The sequence below is a fragment of the Strix aluco genome, chromosome W (assembly GCF_031877795.1).
Source record: "Strix aluco isolate bStrAlu1 chromosome W, bStrAlu1.hap1, whole genome shotgun sequence".
Taxonomy (NCBI): Eukaryota; Metazoa; Chordata; class Aves; order Strigiformes; family Strigidae; genus Strix; species Strix aluco.
Window position 1 is genome coordinate 43,524,129 of NC_133970.1, and position 27,246 is coordinate 43,551,374.

Genomic DNA, 27,246 nt, shown 5'->3' on the forward strand with positions numbered 1-27,246 from the left:
TCCAATGGCCATTGGAGTATTCCATTGGTTTGATTCAGCTGGGCCAGCCTGCTTCGCATATACTCTCATATTGACTAACCAGGTGCTTTTGCTAAATGTACGTTCCAGTGTTTGAAAGTTCCACCAGCCATTGCTCTCAGTGTAGTTTTTAGCAACCCATTGTATCGCTCAATTTTCCCAGAGGCTGGTGCATGGTAAGGAATGTGATATATCCACTCAATGCCATGTCCTTTGGCGCAAGTGTCTATGAGATTATTTTGGAAATGCGTCCCATTATCTGATTCAATTCCTTCTGGGGTGCCATACCACAACAAGACTTGCTTCTCAAGGCCTAAAATAGTATTCCGGGTGCTGGCATGGGGCACGGCATAAGTTTCTAACCACCTGGTGGGTGCTTCCACCATTGTAAGCACATAGCGTTTGCCATGTCGAGTTCGTGGGAGCGTGATATAACCAATCTGCCAGGCCTCCCCATATTTATATTTTAACCATCATCCTCCACACCAAATGGGCTTTAACCATTTGGCTTGCTTGATCGTAGCACATGTCTCACATTCATGGATTACCTGTGCAATAACATCCATGGTTAAGTCCACCCCTCGGTCACGAGCCCATCTATATGTTGCACCTCTTCCCTGATGGCCTGAGGAGTCATGGGCCCAGCGAGCCAGAAATTGTTCACCCTTATGTTGCCAGTCCAGATCTACTTGATCCACCTTAATCATAGAAGCTTGATCCGCCTGTTGGTTGTTCTGATGCTCTTCAGTGGCCCGGCTCTTGGATACATGAGAGTCTACATGGTGTACTTTCACAACCAGATTCTCTACCCAAGCAGCAATATCTTGCCATAATTCAGCAGCCCAGATGGGTTTGCCTCTGCACTGCCAGTTGCTCTGTTTCCACTGCTGTAACCACCCCCACAGCGCATTTGCCACCATCCATGAGTCAGTATAGAGGTAGAGCACTGGCCATTTTTTTCGCTTAGCGATACCCAAGGCCAGCTGGATGGCTTTCACCTCTGCGAACTGACTCGATTCTCCTTCTCCTTCAGCAGCTTCAGCAACCCGTCATGTGGGGCTCCACACAGCTGCCTTCCACCTTCGATGTTTACCCACAATGCAACAGGACCCGTTGGTAAACAAGGCATATTGCTTCTCATTATCTGGTCGTTCATTATATGGTGGGGCCTCTTGAGTATGCATTACCTCTTCCTCTGGCACCATTCCAAAATCTTTGTCTTCTGGCCTATTTGTAATCACTTCCCATATTCCTGGGCGACTGGGGCTCCGTATTCAAGACCATTGTGTGATCAGTATGACCCATTTACTCCACGTGGCATCAGTTGCCTCATGTGTACAAGGGACCCTCCCTCAAACATCCAGCGCAGCGCTGGCAGTCGGGGTGCCAGGAGGAGCTGTGCTTCAGTCCCAATCACCTCTGAAGCAGCTCAGACCCCTTCGTATGCTGCCAATATCTCCTTTTCAGTTGGAGTATAGCGGTCCTTGGATCCTCTGTATCCCTGACTCCAAAACCCCAGGGGTCGACCCCAAGTCTCCCCTGGTGCTCTCTTCCAGAGGCTCCAGGTAGGGCCTTTTTCCCCAGCTGCAGTGTAGAGCACATTTTTAACATCTTGTTCTGCCCGAAACCATGCTAGGGTTACTGCATGAACTATTTCCTGTTTAATTTGTTCAAAAGCTTGTCGTTGCTCCAAGCCCCATATAAAATCATTCTTTTTCCAGGTCACTTGATAGAGAGGGCTGACAATCTGACTGTAATTTGGAATGTGCAGTCTCCAGAAACTCACAACACCTGAGAAAGCTTGCGTCTCCTTTCTGTTAGTCGGTGGGGACATAGCTGTTATTTTATTAATCACCTCCATTGGAATCTGACCACGTCCATCTTGCCATTTTACTCCTAAAAAGTGAATCTCTTGTGCAGGTCTTTTGACCTTATCACACTTTATGGCAAAAGCGGCTCTCAGAACGATTTGAATTATTTTCTCCCCTTTCTCAAAAACTTCTTCTGCTGTATTACCCCATATAATGATGTCATCAATGTATTGCAGGTGTTCCAGGGCTTCCCCCTGTTCCAGTGCAGTCTGGATCAGTCCATGGCAAATGGTGGAGCTGTGTTTCCACCCCTGGGGCAGTCGATTCCAGGTGTACTGGACACCCCTCCAGGTGAAAGCAAACTGTGGCCTGGACTCTGCTGCCAGAGGGATGGAGATGAATGCATTAGCAATATCAGTTGTGGTGTACCACTTGGCTGCTTTCGACTCTAGTTCATACTGAAGTTCTAGCAGGTCTGGCACGGAGCACTCAGCGGTGACATGACTTCATTTAGGCCACGATAGTCTGCTGTGCATCTCCATTCTCCATTAGACATTCTCACTGGCCATATGGGACTGTTAAAGGGGGAGAATGTCTTGCTGATGACTCCTTGGCTCTCTAGTCGACAAATCAGTTTATGGACAGGGATTACAGAGTCTTGATTGGTGCAATATAGCCATCGGTGCACTGTTGTAGTAGTGATTGGCACCTGTTGTTCTTTGACCTTCAGAAATCCCACAACAGAAGGATCCTCTGATAGACCAGGTAACACAGACAGCTGTTTAATTCCTTCTGTTTCCAAGGCATCTATATCAAAAGCCCACCAATACAATTTTGGGTCCTTGAAATACTCTCTCCTGAGATAAACTATAACAAGAATGCATGGGGCCTCTGGGCCAATGACAATGGGGTGCTTTTCCCACTCCTTTCCACTTAGGCTCACCTCAGCCTCCAATACAGTCGACTGTTGAGACCCCCCTGTCACTCCTGAAATACAAATGGATTCTGCCCCTTTAAAATGTGATGTCATTGGGGTGTATTTGACACCAGTGTCCACTAGAGCCTTATACTGCTGGGGGTCAGATGTGCAAGGCCATCGAATGCACACAGTCCAGTAAACTCAATTGTCCCCTTCCTCCACCTGGCTGGAGGCAAGCGCCCTGTAGTCCTGGTCATCTTATCTAGTATCGACGAATGGGTTAGCGTGGTATGTGTGGGTATCAGTCTCACCTTGGTCACTCACTTCTTGTGAATACGAATCAGAAGTTCTTCTGATAGGATTGGGATCAACGTCAACCTTTCTGTGCTGTTTGGGCAACTGATTACTGGAAATTGGAGCAGCATTTCTCCTAAAAGAACCCCGATTTGTAGTTGTTCTTCCTTCCAACTCACGTACCTGCTCTTCTAGGAGGTAGATAGGTTTTCCATCCCATTTCCTCATGTCTTCTCCATGGTCACCCAGGTGATACCACAGTTTCCCCTGTGGTGTATACCGGTTCTCCTGAGCAGGTAAATGCTTGCTCCTAATAGCTGAGATCCTAGTCCATGCAGGTGGGGAGTGGGACATGTTCTCTTTGAATTGCTGGAATTCCCAGAATAGTTTCTCGGCCAGTATGTCTGGCAATTGTCTCCACAATTATGACAAGAGATGAAGAGAGACTTTCTTCATATTGTCACAGTCATTGAGCCAATTCATCCGCTGTTGGTCCCTCTTCATCTCTCCAGTCCATTACTGCTAATGCATTGGCATGCAGTGATGGCACACTCTGTACAAACTTCATCCACATGGGCTGGGTACATTGGACTTCATCTGCATCTGTGGGTAACTGTGCATTGTCTGGGTCATAATAAACCATCTCCCACATGACTAGTTACCTCAAGTATTGATTACCTCTATCCATAGTGGTCCACTTATTTTGATGACACATAACATTTTCCTTGAAGGAATACCTCTCCCTCACACTTGACAGAAGTCGCCTCCAGAGACTGAGGTTCTGCGTCCTTCCAATTGCCTTGTAAATGTCCCCTTCCCTAGACAGGGATCCCAGCTGCCTGGCCTCCCTACCCTCTAATTCCATATTACTGGCCCCGCTATCCCAGCATCAGAGAAGCCAGGTAAGTAGGTGCTCACCTGGATGGCGGCTGAAACCCTTTTGCATGTTTTGCAGTTCACTCAGGGATAGGGGTTGGATGTTTTCGACTGGTTCTGCCTCCTCCTCCTGTTCCTGTGATGGCCCTGGTTCATTGTCACCCTTTACACTGTGAGGGGATTTTTTTGTATATTTCTTCTTAAGTACAGTAGCAACTGACACCATCACGAGTTGGTTGTCTGGTTCAGCTGCAGTGCCTGTCATCAGGGTCGGGTTAGCTGCAATACCTGTCATAGGGGTTGGAGTGGATGCAGTGCCTGTCATGGGAGTTGGAGTGGGTGCAGTGTCTGTCGCGGGGGTTGGAGTGGCTGCAACGTCTGTCATTTTTTTATCAGATTCAGAGAGCTTCTCTTGCCTTTAAGGGTACTCAATAGTGTTGAACAGGGCTCAGTAGGCATGGGCCAGGCCCCAGCACATTGCAGTGATCTGTATCTCTGGAATTACCAGGGTGACAACATACTTTTTCCAAATATTTTACTAGTTGGGATTCTGCACCTGTTCAGGGGTGATGTTCCAATACACCGGAGGTGCCCAAATTCTAGGTACTTGCCCATGCTATCCCACACCCCCAACCACTCATAATTCTCTAACCTTGGGGTCCTTGGGGTAGATCTCCGGGTGATACTCTTAAATAGTTGCTTAACCCTGAACAAAGTCTGAACCACAGGCAAGGACACACTGACTCCCAGCAGTAAGACGACCATGTTAGTTTCAACATTCCAAGAATACTGGAAATTCCCAAAATTCTCAAACGCAATTGTAAGTAGCTTCAGGACCGACAACTTCATCCCACCATAAATCAGTGTTACATAGCACAGCAAAACAAAAATCTTAATGCAACTCCCACGGTGGTAAGCAACAGCATGGGGACAATATACGGCAAGTGAGGTGCTGCATAGCACAACTGTAAGAACAAAATCCATGATTCTAGGAGTCAAGAGATCTACATTATGACTAGCAACTGATAAGCCAATATAATGACTGCTTATAACAAATTCATTATGACACACTGATCAGATCTATCATTATCTCAACCCTTCGTGTGCCACGTGTCAAAACCCGAACTGGAAGCCCAGAGAGTGTCCTGGTTTACCCAGGATAGGGTTAAGTTTCCCCAGCAGTGGGGGGGAAGCTCTAACTGGGTTATTCAATACCATGCTGACGTCACCTCCGGGCGCCCAAGCGCGGGAGCGCGGGGAGAATCGGTGAACACGTGTTTTTGTGCCATCGCTCTCCTTACTGCTGTATCAGTACATATCTTGCTCTGTTCATTGTTATTACTGTTATTGTTATTGTTATTGTTGTTGTTTGTTTTGTTGCAGTTGCACTGTTGTATTAAACCTCTCCTTATCTCAGCCCCGGGGCTTTGTATTTCACTCCATTTGTGGGGTAGGGGCAGCGGTCGCGTGGTCTCAGACCCTGGCAGGGCCTAAACCACCACAGTGTGTTAGGTGCAATTTTTCACTTTTTATTTGTATTGTTTGATAAGGAACATTTGCAATGCTGGCCAACTTGCTTGCATTGTTGGGCTGGATTAATCCTTATATCCCCTGTGTGTTCCCAGTGCTGGTGTTTGTTATTGGTGGAAAATGTATCAAGGGTCTTGTTTTGCTGTATTGGCTGCAAACTGCTTATAATGTGCTTGCATCACTGCTTGTGGGGGTGAACCGGTACCTGTTTGCTGCCTGGGCTTTTGTTAGGGGTCTCACCCCCTCTATGGGTGAGCCAGGGGAAGAGATCCTCTCGGTTTTTGAGAGTTTCAGCTATCCCTGGAGCATCCAGGCCAGTGTGCTTGTGGCACAATGCTTTCTAAATGTCTGCCAAATCTTGTTTTGGGCCATGTGGTACTTCTCCAATAATAGCACCACCCGGAAACCTGCCCCGAGGGCAGATAGTTATAAATGGCAAGGTGTGTGGGAAAAGATGGGCAAGTGCCTGAGTCAGTGGTTACTCCCAACGTTCTGGGATTTCACTCCTGAACAAGCGCAGAGTCCTGATAAACTGGTGGAGTGTTTGTAAAAGGTTTGTTGCCAATCTGACAAACCCCGGGAGACACAACTCGCTGCAATATGCTGGGGGCTTGCCCATGCTTACCGCATTGTCGTTAACACTGTTCACTGCCCTCAAGGGGGAGAAAGGGCTGCAGGATCTGAAAGTGATCTACTGGTGCAGCAGATGGGCCAGGGGGACAGGCAGTGCCAGTATCAGTCGCCTCCACCAGCACAGCAGCTGGGCCAGAGGGACAAGCAGTACCAATATCAGTTGCCCCGATACGGAAAACCAAATATACCAAAAAATTCCCTCGCAGTGTACAGGGTGATGATGAACCAGGCCCATCACGTAACAGGAGGAAGAACCGGAGGTAATCATCTGATCTGTATCCCTGAGTGAGTTGTGAGATATGCGGAAGGATTTCAGCCGCCTTCCAGGCGAGCAAATTTGTACCTGGCTCCTCCGATGCTGGGATAGTGGAGCTGCTGATTTGAATTGGAGGGGAGAGAGGCCAAGCAGGTGGGATCTTTAGCCAAGGAGGCTGGTATTGACAAGGCAATAGGGAAAAAGGGTCAAACCCTCAGCCTTTGGAAGCGACTCCTGCTCAGTGTAAAAGGGAGAGGTACCCCTACAAAGATGATGTTCTATGTCAGTTAGGCAAGTGTACTGACATGGAGAGAGGCATTCAAAACCTCAGGGAATTGGCTGTGTTTGACATGGTTTATGGTGATCTGAATGATGAGCGGTCACCCATGGATCCAGATCAGGCCCCTTGCACACAGTCGATGTGGCGGAGGTTCCTGCAAAGTGGACCAGAGGCACATTCCAAAGCATTAGCAGTAGCGTCCTGGTGGCGAGACACCCAGACTCAAACAGTGGACGAAGTGATTGGCCAGCTCCGGCAACATGAGGGAAATCTCCCTTCCTCCCTACATGCCTGGGTTTCAGCTGTAAGGGAACTGTCTCAGAGGCTCCAGAAAGTGGAACAGGACATGTCCTACATTCCACCTGCACGGGCCGATGTCTCAGCCATTAGAAGCAGGCGCTTCCCCACCCAAGAGAAGGGCAGTGGAAGGTACACACCACGGGGCACCCTGTGGTTCTTCCTCCGCGACCATGGAGAAGACATGAGGAGGTGGGATGGACAGCCCACTCCCGCCCTAGCTGCATGAGTACAGCAGCTGAAAGGGAAGACCACCATGAAAGGGGAGTCTTCCAAGAGAAACGTGGCTCCAGTGTCCAGTCGGAAATCCCGCAGACAGAATAGAATGGCCAACATTATGCTTGACCTTCTTGAGGGCACCAGTAAGTCATTCCTGCACGAGTCACTCCTAGAAAAAGTGAGTGATGCTGAGCAGGATTAGAGGGGCCCTGCCTCCAGCCAGGTGGAGGAAAAGGATAATCGGATTTACTGGAAGGTGTGGATCCGATGGCCTGGCACATCAGACCCTGTTTACTGATGGGTCTTGTCGCATTGTGGGAAAACATCGACGATGGAAGGCTGCGGTGTGGTGTCCCACATCACGAACCACTGAAGCTGCTGAGGGACAAGGTGAATCGAGCCAGTTCACAGAGGTGAAAGCCATCCAATTGGCTTTGGAGATTGCTGAGCGAGAAAAGTGGCCGAGGCTCTATCTCTACACTGACTCGTGGGTGATGGAAAGTGCCCTGTGGATGTGGTTGCAGCAATGGAAACAGAGCAACTGGCAACGCAAGGGAAGACCCATCTGGACCGCTGAAGTATGGCAGGATATTGCAGCCCGGGTGGAGAACCTCGTTGTGAAGGTGCGCCATGTGGACACCCATATACCCAAGAGTCGGGCCACTGATGAACATCAACACAACCAGCAGGCGGACCAGGCTGCTAAGATGGAAGGGGCTCAGGTGGACTTGGACTGGCAGCATAAAGGTGAACTGTTCATAGCCCAGTGGGCCCATGAGACCTCAGGCCACCAAGGCAGAGATGCAACATACAGGTGGGCTCGAGATCGAGGGGTGGACCTCACCATTGACACCATCGCAGAGATCATCCATGGATGTGAGATGTGTGCTGCAATCAAACAAGCCAAACGGGTGAAGCCCCAGCGGAATGGAGATCGATGGATGAAATATAAATATGGAGAGGCCTGGCAGATCGACTACATCACACTGCCACAGACCCGCTGAGGCAAGCGCCACATGCTCACAATGGTGGAAGCAACCACTGGATGGCTCAAAACTTATCCAGTGTCCCACGCCACCGCCTGGAACACCATCCTGGGCCTTGAAGACCGAGTCCTGTGGCGACACGCACCCCAGAGAGGATTGAGTCGGACAATGGGACTCACTTCCAAAATAACCTCATAGATGCCTGCGCAGAAGAACACGGCATCGAGTGGGTCTACCACATCCCCTACCACGCACCAGCCTCCGGGAAGATCGAGCGCTACAATGGACTGTTAAAAACTACCTTGAGAGCAATGGGGGGTGGAACCTTCAAACCCTGGGACACACATCTGACAAAGGCCACTTGGTTAGTCAACACAAGACGATCTGCCAATCGAGCTGGCCCGGCTCAGTCAAAACTTCCACGTGTTGTGGACGGGGATAGAGTCCCTGTGGTGCGCATGAGGGACCTGCTGGGAAAAATGGTCTGGGTTAGTCCTGCGCCGGGCAAAGGGAAACCCATCCACGGGATTGCTTTTGCTCAAGGACCTGGGTGCACCTGGTGGGTGATGCAGGAGGATGGAGAGGTCCGATGCGTGCCACAAGGGGACTTGATTTTGAGTGAAAACACACTGTGAATTTTAATGTGCCTTTGTTAATTTTTCTATTTATTGCTATTTGCTAAATGGCAGCTGGGCATGACGCAGATGGTATAGAATAAAGGGGTGGATTATGTCCTGGTTTAGCTAGGATAGGGTTAAGTTTCCCCAGCAGTGGGGGGGAAGCTCTAGCCGGGTTATTCAATACCATGCTGACGTCACCTCCTGGCGCCCAAGCGCGGGAACGCGGGGAGAATCGGTGAACGCGTGTTTTTGTGCCATCGCTCTCCTTACTGCTGTATTGGTACATATCTTGCTCTCTTGATTGTTATTACTGTTATTGTTGTTGTTTGTTTTGTTGCAGTTGCACTGTTGTATTAAACCTCTCCTTATCTCAGCCCCGGGGCTTTGTATTTCACTCCCTTTGTGGGGGAGGGGCAGCGGCCACGTGGTCTCAGACCCCGGCAGGGCCTAAACCACCACAGAGAGTCACAACGGTTCTGTGATCCCCTCAGGTTAAATTAAGGTGAAACAACACCAAACAATTGGTTAAAATGTTTTACTTGCAGTAGTGTCGCGGATGAAAGTATTAATATGGTAATGATTTAACAGGAAATCTAGATTTATTAATAAGTAAGAGGACTTGATCATTACAAAATGATTCAGAAAATGTTATAAAAATAGCGACTTATTTACAGATTCTAAGATGGCAAGATTCACACCAACTTACTTTATGCTGTCTTAAGTCTATACATATGTACATGTGCATACACAGATGTTACTGATTGTCAATGATTTTTTATTCATTTGAGTTGATGATTTTTAGTGATTTTGATAAGGAATGATTAGGACTAATCAATTAAATAGAATCTCATAGAAATTCCGGTTTTTATAGAAGATAGTGGTGTAATGTTTTAAGTAGTCATAGAGATGTTGTGTTTAGTTTAAAGTAACCATACAACCAGTTACGCTGCTGGACGAGGTACCATTGTTAGACTGTTTGGTAAGCATGATTTATTGCCCTGTAGACCAGGTGTTTTAAAAGCTGTATTGTAAAAGGGCCTCAAAGCATGATAGAATTGCAATGTCAGTCAAAGTCCTTGAGTCAAGGACGTTGGAGGGTCTTTCTTTCGAGTCAGTAGTCTGTGGTGGTCGCAAAAGCAGCCGCCCAACTCATTTCAGGACTCAAGTGCGCATGACCGGGAAGAGGTGGGAATATGAAAATGAGTTACGGGAATTAGCATGTTTATATATGATAACTTGATCAATATGTATTACTGTATCCAATATAATCAGCATGTTACATGAGTCAGGTGTGAGTAGTTGGTGAGACGACTCCCCTATGGACTCGGCCGTTAATAAAGGAGTGTCTGCGTATCTACATCAAATTGGTGTCGATAAGTTCTTTTATCCCGTTTTGGTGACACAAACACAAAACGTACAAACACACACAGAGACAAAAGTATTCGGATCCAGTAGAATGAAGTATGTACCCACACACACCAGTAAGCAGAGAAAGAGTGGGTGAAAGAGAAGCTAGCTCCAAGTAAAATTTCCCTCCTGTCGAGTTTAGAGTAAATAATCCCAATGCCTTGGCATTCCTCAACGGGCAATAATTGAGACTCGAGCGGGTGGACTTTGCCCTGGCCTTCTGTTAGCTCTGGCAGCAGATGACACCTTAAGGGTTTTGGTACCTGAGAGGCGTCCCAGCTCAGGGGAGATGGTGGTCACAGGCCCTCTGCGATCCGGGAGAGCTTAAAGGATCTCCTTTTGGTCACAATTTATAGGGTCCAAGATAATTGACTTTTGTCAAATACCTTCTGGTGCCTTCCAGCAGTTGCACGAGAAGTTGATGAATGTGCGACTCTGTTATTGTTCCCATTTGACCACATCCCAGTCACAGATGTGCCAGGCCCTTAGGAGTTGATGGGCTGTTATAACCGTTTCTGAGCAATCGGGAGGGGCAGGAGCCAGGCTTGTTAAGGGGTCGCCTTAACGTTATCAGTTCTTATCTCCACAGATTGGTGTATAGCTCGGGGGATGTGGGTGGAATCACACCTAGCACCAAGCAGCCCAACAAGGAGGGGCGGGGAGGGGTAAGAATTGCACCACCACAATCCACCCTGTGACGAAAGTCAGTTTATCTTGTCCATAGAGTGGCAGTGTGGTTGCCTCTATGGCTATAAACAGAGGATACCATAATCCAATTATAATTGGAGGGAATTTTGTGTTTGATTAGCTTCTATCAAAAAAAAAATATTTTGGGGAAGTATACACATGGGGATAATTTTGCAACTGTGTAATCTGTCTAACCATCCTCCAAACCTTAATATACAATACTATTATAAGTAGCAAACATATTAAAGTTAGAATTAGGAAAATCATGACCGGGTGAAACATGGAATTAAACAGTCCTGCTGCTGTTGGTGACCATCCAAATAAGCTTTCCCACCATCTATGTTCTCCATCCTTTTTGACTCTCATTATCACTTGATGTATTTCTTTTATATCATGCTGGACTGTGATAAGAGTCTTTTGTCAAGTTTTTTGTCCTTGTTATAGGAGGTCGATTAAGTCAGGATGTTGGAGGAGTTGCTTGATTATGGTTAGGTTCATCCCAATAGGTGTACATTGTAACTCGCGATATAGCTCTCATGAAGAGGAAAAGAAAGAGAGAAGAAGAGGCGTATAGCCACCTTTGTTGTAGCATTTGATGTATGATGGCGAGGGAGAGAAAAGGTAGGCACAGTGCTGCAAAGATTCTCATATTAAAGATGAGGATTGTTTTCACAGTGCTACTGGTGGGTTTGCTGGACGTGGTGTTTGTTTCCACGATGTTGTTGGTGGAGTTGGTCATTTCTGAAAAGGAAAGAAAAGAGAACTGTCTTGGCAGGGGAGGGGGGGGGGGGGGGGGGGGGAGGCCGAACAGGTTACCCCTTAGGACGCTGGATAAATCCATCTAGTACTGATTTTATGTTTTATTCCATTATTATCAATAGCATCCCATGCTAGAAATCCTCGTGGCTTGACCAGGGTTACTGGTATTGTTCCTACAGATGGTATTTTTGCCATCACAGGCTGTCCTGCTTTCATTGAGGACCAGGTGTGCTCATTGTTTAGGTTTGTTTCTGAAGAAGGTGTTAAGAAGGCTTGAGTAATTGGACTTCCATAGGGACCATACCAATTATTTAACTGCTGTAAAATTTCAGAAAGATGTCTGTCCCATTGTCCTTCATGTGGTTTAAGATATTTTTTCAGCAGTCCATTGGCTCGTTCGACTATACCATTAGATTGTGGGAAATAAGGTGTGTGAAATACCCACTTTATTCCTTCTTGTTTTGCCCATTCTTGTACTTCTTTACTAGTAAAGTGTGAGCCATTGTCACTCTGGATGGAATCAGGGACAGGTAAAATTGAGAACCATGAGGAGAGGCCTCAGATGGTATTCTGTCCATTAGCCTTCTGGCACTTGGTAGCTGTAAGGAGTCCAGGTATTATCTCTACACCTGTTAAAATATATTTGTACCCAGCAGAGGATTTTAAAGGACCAATGTAATCAATTTGCCAAGTAGACCACAAAGTTTTCCCCTCTTTAATGTGTAAAGGTGGTGCTTTGGCAGGATGGTCCATCTGCAATTTTAATTTACACTGGGGGCACTCAGTGAGGATGGTTTCACATGTTTTCCTACTGAGGGGCCATCCCCGGCTTCGAGCTGAAAAGTAAAGTGCTTCTCAACCCGTGTGGCCTAATTTTTGATGTAACCATTCTCCCAGTTGATACCATGTGGGGTTTGAGGAATCTTCAATGTCTATTTTCCTTATTTTTGTCAATTCATCCACCCTTTGGTTCCAATTTGTAGCTGGTTTATTGTCATTAGCATGAGCTTTTACGCATCCTATTTGGAATGGTGTTTTTTCTGGCCATGGTTAATAGTAATTGCCAGTCTTCAGTTCTCCAGATTGGTGATTTATTTATCTCCCAGTTTAGGGCTTCCCATTGACAAAGCCACTGTGTGGCACCTGCCCAGACAGCATAAGAGTCCACATAAATGTTTTTTGCTTCATTTTGTGCTGCCAAAACAACTGCTCTTAACTCTCCTACTTGAGCACTGCCTTCACCCTCTTCAATAACTTGTTTGCCTGTTTTGATTTCTAATGCAACAGCTTTATATTGCCATTTACCATCCACTCTTTTTGCCGAGGCATCAGAAAACCAGACACCCTCGGTTGGTGAATCTTCAGTGAAGGGAGGTGCATCTAAAATTGGTGAAGGTTTGAATGGTTGTTGTAATGCTAGGGGGTCAGTATTAATAGGCATTTGCAATTTAGAAACTTTTGTGTGTCCTTAAGCCAATTGCATTTCATCTGCCACACCCACTAGATAGGCATACCATTTCCTAATTGTAGGGTTTTGTGCAATTCCCTCTAGGGGAGCAGTCCCTTTTAGGATTGTGTCTAATAAATTAAAGGGACCTCTGGTCTGAACAGTTTGTTCTTGATGTATTTTCTCAACTTGTTTAACTGCACGGACTAGAGACAAGAGACCCTTTTCCCACTCTGAATATCTTTGTTCTGTCTCTTTAAATGCAGTTGAGCTAAACAGCAAAGGTCTCTTTGGCCCATCAGGGCCGATTTGAAATAAGTTACAATAAGTACCATGTTCTGCAAAACCCCATTCTGCTATAATAGGGTCACGAGGATGAACAGGTCCTAGGGATTGATATGTTTTTAATTCTAGTATTAGAGTTTTAATTGCTTCTTCATGTTCTGAATCCCATCTCCACGATTTTCCTTTTCGTAAAAGTGAATAAAGTGGGCAGGCAATGATGGAGAATCCAGGTACATGTTTTCTCCAATATCCTAAAGTGCCCATTAGCTGTTGTAATTCCTTTCTAGATTGGGGCATTTCTGATTGTTCTATTTTATTTAGAGTATCTGGTGGGATTGCTGCGCTTCCAGCAATCCACCAAGTGCCCAGGAATTTCACTTCTTTACTTGGTCCCTGACATTTTTCAGGTGGAATTTCAATTTTTGCTTCATGCAATGTTTGCCAAACTGTTGCTGCCGCTTCTCCCACCTTGTCAGGAGAGGTTCCTCCAATTAGAATATCCTCTATATACTGATATAGTTTTACCTCTGCAGGGAGTGAAACTGTCTGTAAAAGTTCAGCAAGCACAGCATGAGCAATTGTGGGTGAGTGTTTATATCCCTGTGGGAGTCTGTTAAAGGTATATTGGATACCCTCCCATGTAAAAGCAAATTTTTCTTTATCTTCTTCCCGTAAGGGAACCATGAAAAACATGTCTTTTACATGTAGCACTACCATCCAAGGATGTGCGGCGGCTTGCAGTGTAGCTGTTAAAGCTGCAATGTTGGGGACTGCCACTGTCAATGGGGCTGTACTGGCATTTAAACGCCGATAATCGACTGTTAAATGCCACCTCCCGTCCTGTTTATTACGGACTGGCCAAACAGGAGAATTGTATGGGGAGTGAGTTCTGGAAATAATCTCTCATTTTTCTAAGTCTGCAATTAGTTTAGAAATTCCAGTTCGTGCTGTAGCAGAAATTGGATACTGTGGGACATTAGTAATTTTTGATTCAGGAAGTGCTGGAGCTGCACGGAGTACACGCACCGTAGCAGTTTGTTGATTTTTATTAGGGTTAGAGTTGGAAATTGAAACAAAGGACCACAGACTACTGTCTGACAAACACCAGGTCCGGCCATTCAATGCATCAAAACCCCGGATATTTTCATAGTGCTCCTTGATCGCAAAGCGAAGAGATGTTACACATTTTTCATCAGGGAGCCATAAATTAACTTTTGCCGTCTAGCATACAGCACTAGTTCCTGTAACTCCAGTAATTTTAACCTTTTGCCGTCCAGGTCTTATGCCTAGTTTATTGGTACCTCGCTGTGTAATTATTGAAATTTGTGCCCCAGTATCAATTAAAAATTTTGTTAATCGTTGTCGAGGACCAACTGGAATTAAAATGTAAGGGCTGTTCTCATTTAACCACTGATAAGCTTTTACTCGCCGGACCAGCAGGCCCAATTGCCGTCCAGGCACTATCAGTTTTTTGATCTTGTGTTTTGCATCTGATCCCCGTGAGGGAGGAAAGGGTTATCTCTTTCTCTGGGAGCTGTCGATGGGGGAGTTGGAACATTTGAAGTGTTACATTTTTGAAATGCCTGAATTAGACTCAGAATGACGCCGGTAGGCTGTCCCTGAATCGCGGCTCTGGGAATTCCTAATGACAATGCTTGTTTCCATTTTTCGTTTCTCCACTCCCGACCCCTAGATTGTCGGTCAGAGGGTTTTTGTTCCTGAGAATTATTTTGATGCAATTGTTTAATTTCCCTAATGGTGCGACCTATATTTTTTGTTTCACTGAGAATTTCATTCCATCCCATTGCTCGGGCATGGTTTATAGTTTCATGCACTAATGTTGCCCAAGGGGGTAATCTTCTTGGTTCTAATTCTCCTTCCTCACTATTTCCAACAGTCCGTGTTCAATTTACCAATTTGTCATAATTTAAGTATCTCTGGATCTCATCCCGTTTTGCAATGAGAAAAGGTTTGAGCATGGCAGAGGCTCCTTTTATCAATGGTTTAAGTATAGCAGGAGCTACAGGTGCTGAAACAGGAACATCAGTAGGATTACGTTGATGCATGGCTTGAATACAGGCAGCCTTTGTAAAAGCTGTGAAGAGCACATTTAGTATGGGAGACCTTGGCTGGTCCAAGGGATCAGAATGTAAGTTTGATATTGACCTTGAGCAGATAACCGTGTACCTTTAAGAGGCTTGAAAGTCCCGAGAAGAGCTGAGTAAACAAGAGTAAGGAACTACCAGACCGGAACTGCCTGACCACAAGGAAAGGAAGGTTATCAAGGTTGCAACAGAGAAGAGGTCATTCAATCATGAACTGTTAGTCTCTACTTAAATCAATCATATATGGACACATACTCTCAATAAAGTTATAAAAAGGCTTGTTAGAACAATAAAGTAGCCATTTTGCACAATTCGGTGTTTGTCGTGTCCGTCTCAACAGTGACAAATGGTGACCCCGACGTGATCCCAACACCGAGGAAATAAATAATTGCGGTGGGAAGAGCCGTGGAGACAGACCCCAGTCAAGCGTAGCGGCACGGAGAGCTGCATAGTCTGGACAACCTTTTGAAATTTAACACTGTGCAGGTGAGCAGCTGGGAACAAAACGATGGGTGCTAGCCTCTCTAAGGAGGAGGGTATGATTATGACAATGTGGAAGATGCTGCTTCAGCGCAGGGGAGTCAAACTGGATGACGTAGTGCTCCCAAAATATGTTGCTGTGGAGCAAAAAGCAAGGATATGAAGCTAGCACTGCCACTGCATTCAGTGTAAGCAAATGGGAAGAATTGGGACAGAAATTGTTTGAGAGTGCTTCTCAGGGTAATAAGACTGCGACCGACCTCCTTACAACCTGGAGGTTGTTAAAAGAGACTTTAAAGGACTTTAAGGTGGAGAAAAAAAGCTCAGGGGAAACTCCTTATAATCCAGGGGCGTCCACATTCCGGGTTTCGGCAGCGGGAGGTCAGGATGTGGACCTAGCGGGGGGAGCCCGTCCTAAACGTAGACCGCGGTTGAGGGCGAGGGGATTGTATGAGGACTCTGATGAGGAAGAACAAGATGAGTTGACTCCTCTACAAAGACCGAAAGCCCCTCAGGCAGCCCCCCGCTTGCCTCCTGTTGTGGAACCCTCTGCTCCACCCCTCACTCAGAACACGCCACCTTCCTCTGATGAGGAAACAGAAAAAACTCCTGTGGTGTCTACCAAACTCCCTTTGTACCCCCCACTGCCCAGAGACGAGGAGGATGCTTTGAGTGAGGCTGCTTCTGAGGAGCTAGAGAAACTGAAAAGACAGAACAGGGAGGAGCATATCGGGAATTCAGAAGGGGGGCAAATATGTCGACTGCCAATCCCGAGTGCTTGGGAATTCCCTCCCGCTCAACTGACAGTAAAGCCGATAGATGCAATAGGTTTTTGGCAAAGACTGAAAGGGCAAGCAGTGATGAATGGTGATTGGGACTTATCAGAAGCTATTTCTGCACCGGTGGGTACTGGCATGTCGAGTGCTATAGCAAGTGCAATGGCCTTTCCTGTTATTTGTGGTGACGCAGCTGCGGGCTTTCCAGACGAACATCGGCCATATGCTTGGAAAGTTATACAGGACTTGCAACATACGATTGCCCAGTATGGCCCGAATTGTTGCATCTCATTACCATGGAAGAGATTATATCATTTGATGTGCAACAATTGGCTCAAATAATGTTTCAACCAGTTCAATTGTCAGTATTTAATGCTATTTGGAGCCAGAAAGCTAGTCAAGTGGGGTTGCGCAATCTGCAGCGCTCAGAGGATGATCCCCGATTTGGACAAGGGGCGGATGTGTTAACGGGAACCGGAGCATTTTCTAACCCGCAGTTACAAGCTAGACTACATCCGCTGGTATTGGAACAGGCCAAGCAGATTGGCCTTCAAGCACTGATGCGAACAGCTGAATTAGCTGAACCTAGGCCAAGGTATACATCTATACCACTGTGGTGGTTTGACCTTGGCTAAATGCCAGGTACCCACCAAGTCGCTCTATCACTTCCCCCCCTTTCCCCTTTTTTTCTCAACAGGGCAAAGAGGGGAAAGAAAATAAGATAGGAAAACAAAACAACCCTTGTGGGTAAAACAAAAGCAGTTAAATATAAGCAAAGCGAAGCAAAGGTCCGTGCGCGGAAGCAAAAAAAAAGAAAACAGATTTATTCTCTACTTCCCATGAACAGGCGATGTCGGGCCTTCTCAGGAAGCAGGGCTCCAATATGCGTAGTGGTTGCCTCGGAGGACCAAGGGTGACCCCACCCCCTTCCTCCTTTCTCCCAGCTTTATACTGAGCAGACGTCATATGGTCTGGAATATCCCTTTGGTCAGTTCGGGTCAGCTGTCCTGGTTGTGTCCCCTCCCAAGGTCTTGCCCACCCCGTCCCACTGTGGGGGGAAATGTCAGAAAGAGCCTTGGTGCTGTGTAAGCACTACTCAGCAGTAGCCACACCACCAGTGTGCTATCAACACCCTGCCAGCTCCCAACATCAAACACAGCACCATGAGGGCTGCTACAGGGGAAAACCAATTCTGGCTCAGCCAGACCCGGTACAGTCTCCACCCCTTATTCCATACCATTTACGTCATGCCCAGGTCCCACATAACACTCATTTATTCATTCCGTAAGCTTTCTTCACTCCTCCAGATGTTCAGTGACTTGGCTGCCATCTGTCGAGATGGATGTTCAGGACAGGAGCAGTATGTTTGACTGTTGGACTCCAGCACCGGCTAGGTTTGGGTCATCATCGCACGTATCTGGTTCACTCTTCGTCGTTCCTACTTCCTCCATCACTTCCTGCAACATACAACTCAACCCACAGATTATTTTCCCCCCAAGGTTAAATCTCCTGGAGGCACACACTGAGTAGCCCCATCCTCCCGCATTACCCACCAAGTACATCCAGGTCCCTGAGCAAAAACAATCCCACGAGTGGGCTTGCCTTTTCCCAAGGGAGGAGCAATCCATACTGCCTTCCCCAGCCATTTCCCTGTGTGTACTACAGGGACCTTATCTCCTCCCACAGTATGAGGGAGTTTTGTTTGGGCAGGACCAGGACGGTTAACAGATCCTCTGGTGTTAATTAGCCAAGTGGCTTCTGCTAAATTTATATCCCAGTGCTTCCATCCTCCATTGTCCAATGCTCTCAACATAGTCTTCAACAGTCCATTGTATCTTTCAGTCTTTCCAGATGCTTGTGGGTAATAAGGGATGTGATACACCCACTCAATGTCGTGTTTCTTTTCCCAGGAGTTTATAAGATTATTTCGAAAATGGGTCCCATTGTCTGATTCGATTCTTTCAGGAGTACCATGTCGCCATAAAATTTGCCTTTCAAGACCTAAGATGGTATTTCGGGCAGTGGCATGATTTACAGGGTACGTCTCGAGCCAACCAGTAGTTGCTTCCACCATGGTGAGTATGTAGCGCTTGCCTTGGCGTGTTCGTGGCAATGGTCCAATATAGTCAATTTGCCAGGCCTCACCATATCGAAAACTCAGCCATCGCCCTCTGTTCCAGGGAGACTTTACTCGTGTGGCTCGCTTGATTGCAGCACATGTTTCACATTCATGAGTGACCTGTGAGATGGCCTCCATGGTCAGGTCCACCCCTCGATCAAGAGCCCATCTGTACGTTGCATCTCTCCCGAGATTCCTGGATGTTTCATGGGCCCATCGAGCTACAAATAGCTCACGCTTGCGCTCCCAGTCCAGGTTCAGTCGAGCTACTTCAATTTTGGCAGCCTTGTCTACTTGCTCATTGTTTTGATGTCCTTCGGTGGCACGGCTTTTGGGCACGTGGGCATCTACATGACGTACCTTTAGAGCCACGTTTTCCACTCGGGCAGCGATGTCCTGCCACAGTGCAGCAGCCCAGATGGGTTTACCTCTGCGCTGCCAATTGCTCTTCTTCCACTCCTGTAGCCACCCCCACAGGGCGTTAGCCACCATCCAGGAGTCAGTGTAGAGATACAGTACTGGCCACTTTTCTCATTCAGCAATCTCTAGGGCTAGTTGGATCACTTTTACTTCTGCAAACTGACTTGACTCGCCCTCTCCTTCAGTGGCCTCAACGACTTGTCTTGTGGGACTCCACACAGCAGCTTTCCACTTCCGATCGTTTCCTACCACACGACAGGATCCATCAGTAAACAGAGCATACCGCCTTTCATCTTCTGGTAACTCGTTATATGGTGGTGCTTCTTGGGCACGAGCCACGTCCTCAGGCAGTGCTCCAAAATCTCTACCTTCTGGCCAGTCCATGATCTCTTCCAGGATCCCTGGACGGTTGGGTTTTCCCAGTCGAGCTCGTTGCGTGATTAACGCTACCCATTTACTCCAGGTAGCACTGGTTGCATGGTGTGTAGAAGGGATGTTTCCTTTGAACATCCAATGTAGTACAGGCAATCGCGGTGCCAAGAGGAGCTGTGCTTCTGTACCAACAACTTCGGAAGCAGCTCGAATCCCCTCATATGGTGCCAGTATCTCCTTTTCAGTTGGAGTGTAGTGGGCTTCTGATCCTCGATTGAAGAAGATTGGTGCGGGACTTAAACGCATGCAAATCATCAGACAGTGATTAAGGAATGCCTACTTTAATATGGTAGACAAGTCTTTTATCATGAAGGTGAGAATCACAAGATACAATCACATGGTACAATTCTTTCTGATTTGACAGGTAGCTTTGCACATGCTCCTTAAGCTCTCTTCTGATTGGATGAAAACTGCCACATCGACATTGTACAAACTTCTTCTCGGCCCAGGCCATCACCCTGAAGCTGTTTACCTTCCTGGGTTCTTCCTCATTCTTCCAGGGTCAGTCCCTCGTCACATCCTCGCTCATACACAGGATTGCTCACACGTCCATTTTCTTGCAGGGACTCCTTCCGAGTCCCCACATATCCCTCTTTTTGTTTTTGAGCAATCCAAACTCCTTGTAAGCTTTTTTTTTTGCAGCGATTGTCTAACACAAGAAATTAAACATGGCAAAATAATAGCAAGCACAATAATCACAATAATTACAATGATTACTCCTTTTCACAATTCTTTGCTCGTAATAAGTTGACCTTGCCAAAAGGTTGTGGTGTTGGTGCCGGCCTGGGTAATTTGAGCAATGTCATTGGCCTGGAAAAATTTCATTTTTCCCAACTATCGTCTGACACAAACCCAATGAATTCTTGTGGGTCAAAGTGAGGGAATCTCAATAAACATGTTCTGAATGGGTCCGACGGAGTAGCCATCGAAAGGCAGAAGGATTCTTGACCTGTCTGTTTAGCTATAGTTACCCATATGTCTGGTCAGGGAAACACTACTTTTGCTGGATGAGCATTAATCACTGTCAGAACCATCACAAGGCTTAGAATCACAACCTTGATCTCTTTTCCAAGGTCGCACCCAGCAAGATGGATCCCATCTAGTGCCGGTATCGGTAATAACGCAGGCATAGCCTCGACCCGTCATTGTTAGTTCCACAGATCCTTTCCACTCTCCCATAGCAACATCTTTGTACTGAGCAAAAGCACTATCTCCACACTGGCTTATACTGGATTTCAGACCCATACTTATGTATTACTACTGGTGGTTCCTCCCTATCACCTGTGAGCCGTAAGTAATTTAACACATACACCGCTTTTGCATGTCATTCTGCAACAGCCAAGCTCTCTCCCCATGTTTGTTTTTGCAAAAGCGCCTTTAAAGTTTTGGTGTGCTCTCTCCACTATGGTTTGCCCCGTAGCAGAATGTGGTATACCTGTGATGTGATGTATACCCAAGAGTTGACAAACAAAAAAAACACCCCAAATTTTTGAGAGGTATAGGCTGGTCTACTATTAGTTTCACGGGTCAGTTGAACTAATCTTCCATATTTTCTGGCGCATTCCGCCCTACCGCGATGGTAACTTCTCACAGCTTAGTGCTTTTTCGTAGTTCAGTGTTGCAGCTGTCCGCTGTTTTTGCCCGCTACCTTGGCACAACTCAGCAGTTTCTTATCTATCTTCCAAGGCCTGTTCTTCTTAGCTATTGCTCAGAGGCTGTGTAAAGCTGCACCTGCAAGACTTATTTCGAGACTTCATCAATTAAGGGTTAGGCAAACTCCAAAACACAGCATACTTAAAAAGGTTTCACAGAATGGTAGAAACAATACAGCAGTTACAGTTACCAGAGTAAGGTAATTGCAGTACCCACAACTACGGGATATGATGAAATACCACAAAAATAAACAGTAAAGAAAATACAGAATAGCACACTTACTTAATGGGGTACTAACATTCAGATCCGCAATTGCTGGGGAACCCTGGATGCAGCGAGAATTTAGAGTGCCCTTCCTCGCAAACCGGAAATCCTACGCGATGCGTCCATCCATAGGTGAGGCATCCAACATCGCTGCAAGCAGGTCCAGCCTCATATATCTAAATCAGCAGGCCAAAATAACTGGCAACTTTCTTTGAGCGGAAACATCTGATTTCATCCTCCTGTTGGGTTCCACCCAGAGTCTGGCCAGCACTCAAGGAGGGAAAACCAAAGGAGTTTCTAATAAGGTTAAACACTTGAGTTCTTAATTCTTAATATTGCTAAACAAAGAAAGCTGAATACATACATTCTTATAGCATTTCATCCTTCATTTTGCTTAACTGATCAGTTGAAGAAATCACAAACTGTTGGTATAGGGGCGTCCACAGCACCTGCGGCTGGTTCCTGAGTGTCTACGGCTGCAGCTGGGCTGCGTCTCACACACGCAGAACAATCATACAAAGAGGGCTCTTACACTTATCACTCACACAACATAAAATCACAAACACTACAGAGATCAAAACACCATTAAGAATATATAAAGTCATTGCTAGTTGATTATGTGGTGCGTCCAGAAAATTCCCCCTTGTTTTATAGCGTTCACCATGGTGCAACCACTTCACACACTGCAGCGGCATAGGCTGCAATATTAGACTGTTGCATTCCTCGGTTGGTTAACTCAATCATATCAGCTACAGATGCTCCATGTGGGAGGGTCGCTATCAGGTGTTGGGTAGATGGGTTAGCGTTTTCAAAGGCCATTAACTTGAACATCTTTTCTTTCATCTCTAGGGTCATGTCAGATTGTTGTTCTAGGGAGTGATAAAGGCGATCTACATATTTTGAAAAAGGTTCATTAGGTCCCTGTTTTACTGTTACAAACTTGTCCTGTTTCTTGCCTTCTGTGTCAGGTACAGACATTAGGGCCTGACAGGCTATTGACTGTGATAGCCGTAACACTTCATTAGAGAAATTGACCTGTAGATCTACTGCGGCGAAGGGCCCTGTACCCAATAGCATTTGTGCTTGGACAAGATGAAGGGGATCACCCTGTGGGCGCGGACGAACCTGCTCTTCGTTAGCTAACTTCGTCCATGCGCTTTCAAATAGCATTTTCTGAGATGGAGTTAAAATAACTGCCGCTATTTGATCAATATCTTTTGGAATTAACGACGATGATGAGAAGATATAGTGAATGATTTGTTTGGTCAATTGGTGATGAAGACCATTTTGGATTACTGAAGCCCTAGCCTTTTCAAGCAATTTCCAATCTAAGGGATCCCACTCATTGGCACCAGTAACAGTATTAAAGGAAACTGGAAATGCTTGTACGCTTTCTGGGATAAAAGATCCTTCTAGTATAGCATCTCTAAGAACTCCTTTCCATCGGCATGTAGCTGCAGAGGCACTCTGCGTCTGTGAAGAAAAAAGATGCGTAGCTGCAGGGTGAGATGATGAGGGCACAGTAGCAGGCACGGGAACTGAATACTCGAGCGATGGATCAGGAGGAGCAGATGGCTGTGGTCCCGTATTTGACGAAAAGGTATATGGCTTCTGCTCCATCTTCTCTGCCTGTGATACAGTTAAGTTATCAAGCTTGTCTACAATGTGCAGGAGTAAAGTTTCAATATCTGCAGAGCCGGCTTGTGAGGCGGGGCTCTGTTCTCCCGAGGGGTTGTTCTGTGAGGGCGGGAGGGGCGGGCAGAAGTCCTCTGTACCCCCGCCCTCGCCTGGGTCCCGCCCACTACTGGTGTCTTTGGTCTGTTTCATTTTCTCCTCAGTCCCTTTCCGGTTGGCATCAGACACCCTTCCGGTGCTTCCCGCCCCTGATGACGCAGTTTTGAATTTAGGTCCCGCCGCTCGCCACTGCCCCGGCGGCACAATCGTTAAGCCAAATGGATTTTTCGGCTGACCCAGCGCGGCGGGCGCTGCAAGCGGCGTAGAGTCCCCCCCTCCCTCATCGCCCCGGGCCGAGGGGGCTGAGTGGGGGGAAGGGGCCGGACCGTCCTTCCGGCCGTGGTCGGGGCAGGGCGGTAGCGGCGGCAGCGGCGCCGTGGCTGATATATCAAGATTAGGGGCCGGTCCGAGCGCTGCAGCGACATACGCTGCGGCCGTACGCTCACTACTCATCTCCTGTAACGCCTCTCGGATTAATTTCCATAGCACAGTGTAATTGTTAACTTCTCTTGCCGACTTTCCTCCATCACTGACCGAGTCCCATAGCTGCTTCCCTATGGCTTCCCAGGTAGCGGCTTCAAATACAAGCCCTGCACTGGGGATAAGTCCCTTCTCTCGGCTCCACTTTAACAAGCCTTCTAACGCAGACTTCTCATATTTTATCCTTCTCACAGAGAGGATAAGTTGGAGGAGTTTTACTACTGCTTGCTCGTCTCTAGTAAGCGTAGACCCCATTCCTCCCCGGCCGCCCCCTCCGCCGCCTCTCGCGGATCGTTAGCCACCTCCCGCGACTCCCTATACTCAGTTGCCTCTCGCGGCTCCGTAAGGGTACAGCGCGCTGATTCTCACCTTCAGACACCGGGGCAGCGTCTGGCTGAATTTCGACCGACCTTCCCGCGATAATACTTCACCAAGTCCCCTTTGGACTTGTGCTAATTTGATTTAAGTCCCTGTTCGGGCGCCAGATGCAGAAGATTGGTGCGGGAGTTAAACGCATGCAAATCATCAGACAGTGATTAAGGAATGCCTACTTTAATATGGTGGACAAGTCTTTTATCATGAAGGTGAGAATCACGAGATACAATCACATGGTACAATTCTTTCTGATTTGACAGGTAGCTTTGCACATGCTCCTTAAGCTCTCTTCTGATTGGATGAAAACTGCCACATCGACATTGTACAAACTTCTTCTCGGCCCAGGCCATCACCCTGAAGCTGTTTACCTTCCTGGGTTCTTCCTCATTCTTCCAGGGTCAGTCCCTCGTCACATCCTCGCTCATACACAGGATTGCTCAAACGTCCATTTTCTTGCAGGGACTCCTTCTGAGTCCCCACACTCGATATCCCCGGCTCCAAAATCCTAATGGTCGACCCCGAGTTTCACTTGGTATCTTCTGCCAGAGGCTCCATGTGAGGCCATGCTCCCCAGTTGATGTGTAAAGTACGTTTTGCACAGCTGGTCCTGTCCGAACAGGCCCAAGAGCTACCGCCCGAGCTATCTCCTGTTTGATGTGCTCAAAGGCTTGTTGTTGCTCAAGGCCCCACTCAAAATGGTTCTTCTTTCGGATTACTTGATAGAGAGGGCTCACCAGCTGACTGTAACCTGGAATGTGCATCCTCCAAAATCCCACAAGTCCTAAGAAAGCTTGTGTTTCCTTCTTGTTGGTCGGTGGAGACATAGCTGCTATCTTGTTGACAACCTCCATAGGCACATGGCGGCATCCGTCTTGCCATTTTATTCCCAAGAACTGAATCTCCTGTGCTGGTCCCTTGACCTTGCTTTTCTTTATGGCAAACCCAGCTCTCAGAAGAATCTCAATTACTTTTTGTCCTTTCTTGAACACTTCTTCTGCCTTGTTGCCCCACACAATGATGTCATCGATGTACTGTAGATGTTCAGGGGCATCACCCTTTTCCAGTGTAGTTTGAATTAGTCCATGACAAATAGTGGGGCTGTGCTTCCACCCCTGGGGTAGTCGATTCCAGGTATATTGGACACCCCTCCACGTGAAAGCAAACTGTGGCCTGCACTCTTCTGCCAAAGGAATTGAAAAGAATGCATTGGCAATGTTGATTGTGCCGTACCACTTGGCTGCCTTTGACTCCAGTTCATATTGGAGCTCTAACATATCTGGTACAGCAGCACTCAGTGGTGGCGTCACTTCGTTCAGGCCACGATAGTCTACTGTCAACCTCCACCCTCCGTCAGACTTTCGCACTGGCCATATTGGGCTATTAAAAGGCGAATGTGTCTTACTGATGACACCTTGGCTCTCCAGTTGACGGATCAGTTCTTGGATGGGAGCCAGAGAGTCTCAGTTCGTGCGATACTGCCGTCGGTGCACGGTCCTCGTAGCAATTGGCACCTGTTGTTCTTCAACTCGCAACAGTCCTACAACAAAAGGATCTTCCGAGAGGCCAGGCAGATTAGACAACTGCTTGACCTTCTCTGTGTTCACACTGGCCACACCAAAAGCCCATGGGTATCCTTTTGGGTCTTTGAAATACCCCCTCTTGAGGTAGTCAATGCCCAAGATACAAGGGGCTTCTGGGGCAGTTACAATGGGATGTTTTTCCCACTTGTCCCCGGTCAAGCTAACCTCAGCCTCCAGTACTGACAGTTCTTGACATCCCCCTGTTACTCCTGAGATCCAGATAGGTTCTGCCCCTCTATAACTTGATGGCATTAATGTACACTGTGCCCCGGTGTCGATTAAAGCCTGGTACTTCTGTGGATTTGATGTGCCAGGCCATCGAATCCACACTGTCCAATACACCAAATCATCCTTTTCCTCCTCCTGGCTGGAGGCAGGGGCCCTCTATTCCCGTTCTTGGTCAGAGTATTCACTGTCTGACCCTTGCTGTGCCAGGCCGGAAACTCCTTCATCAGGGCCAAGGGAGGTGATCTCAGTCTTCCTGTATCTGGGAGATCACTGATTACTTTCTTGCGGTTTCACACCAGCTACATTAACAACCTTCTTGGGTGTCTTCTTCTTGGCAGGGGTCTTTCCTCACAATTCATGTACACGAGCTTCCAAGTTGAAGGTGGGTTGACCATCCCACTTCCTCATGTCCTCCCCCTGGTCACGTAGGAAGAACCAAAGTTCGCCACGTGTCATGCGCCTAGGTTTCCCTTTCCCTCTGACTGGGGTGGAAGAGAACCGATTTCTTGGGGTGCTCCTGACATCTAGGGTGCTCGCCCGTAGAGATGAGGAGGTACCAAGACTCTCTTCAAAGTTGTGAAGCCAGGAAGAGACTGCCTCCACAGTTGGCGTACATCTTAGTCCTTCTCCCATATCCATTTCTGGATAGTACATCGCAGCCAAGTCGGCAGAATACGAGGATGGCGCACCTTTAATCACCTTCCTCCACATGGCCCGTGTGCACAGGACATCCTCTGGATTTTTAGGGGCTTCATCATTATCTGGATCACTATAGATGACTTCCAGCACTGCTAATTCTCTCAGGTACTGGACACCTTCATCTGCAGTAGCCCACTTCCCTGGGGAGTTGTCCGTAAGATCTTCCTTGAAAGGATATCTTGCTTTAACACTTGAAAGGAGCCGTCTCCACAGACTGCAAATTCCTGTTTCTTTTCCAATTCCCCTTTCAATTCCTCGATCTCTAGCAAGGGAACCCAGCTGTTGGGCTTCCTTACCTTCCAGCTGCTGAGCATCAGCCCCATTATCCCAGCATCGAAGCAGCCAGGCAGCAATCCGCTCACCCGGCTGGCGGCGATAGTCTTTCCGCAGATCTCGCAGTTCTGATGACGTCAGGGACCGGGTAGTTTCCGCCTCCTGTTTGAGTTCTGTTATTCCCTCTTCTGACCCCTTTGCTGAAGGACCCGCTTCTTCCTCTTCTTTCTCCTCCCTTATTAATCGAGGGTATGGACCTGTTGTTCTCCTTGTCCACTGCTTCTGTTTTACTACTGGGGCAATC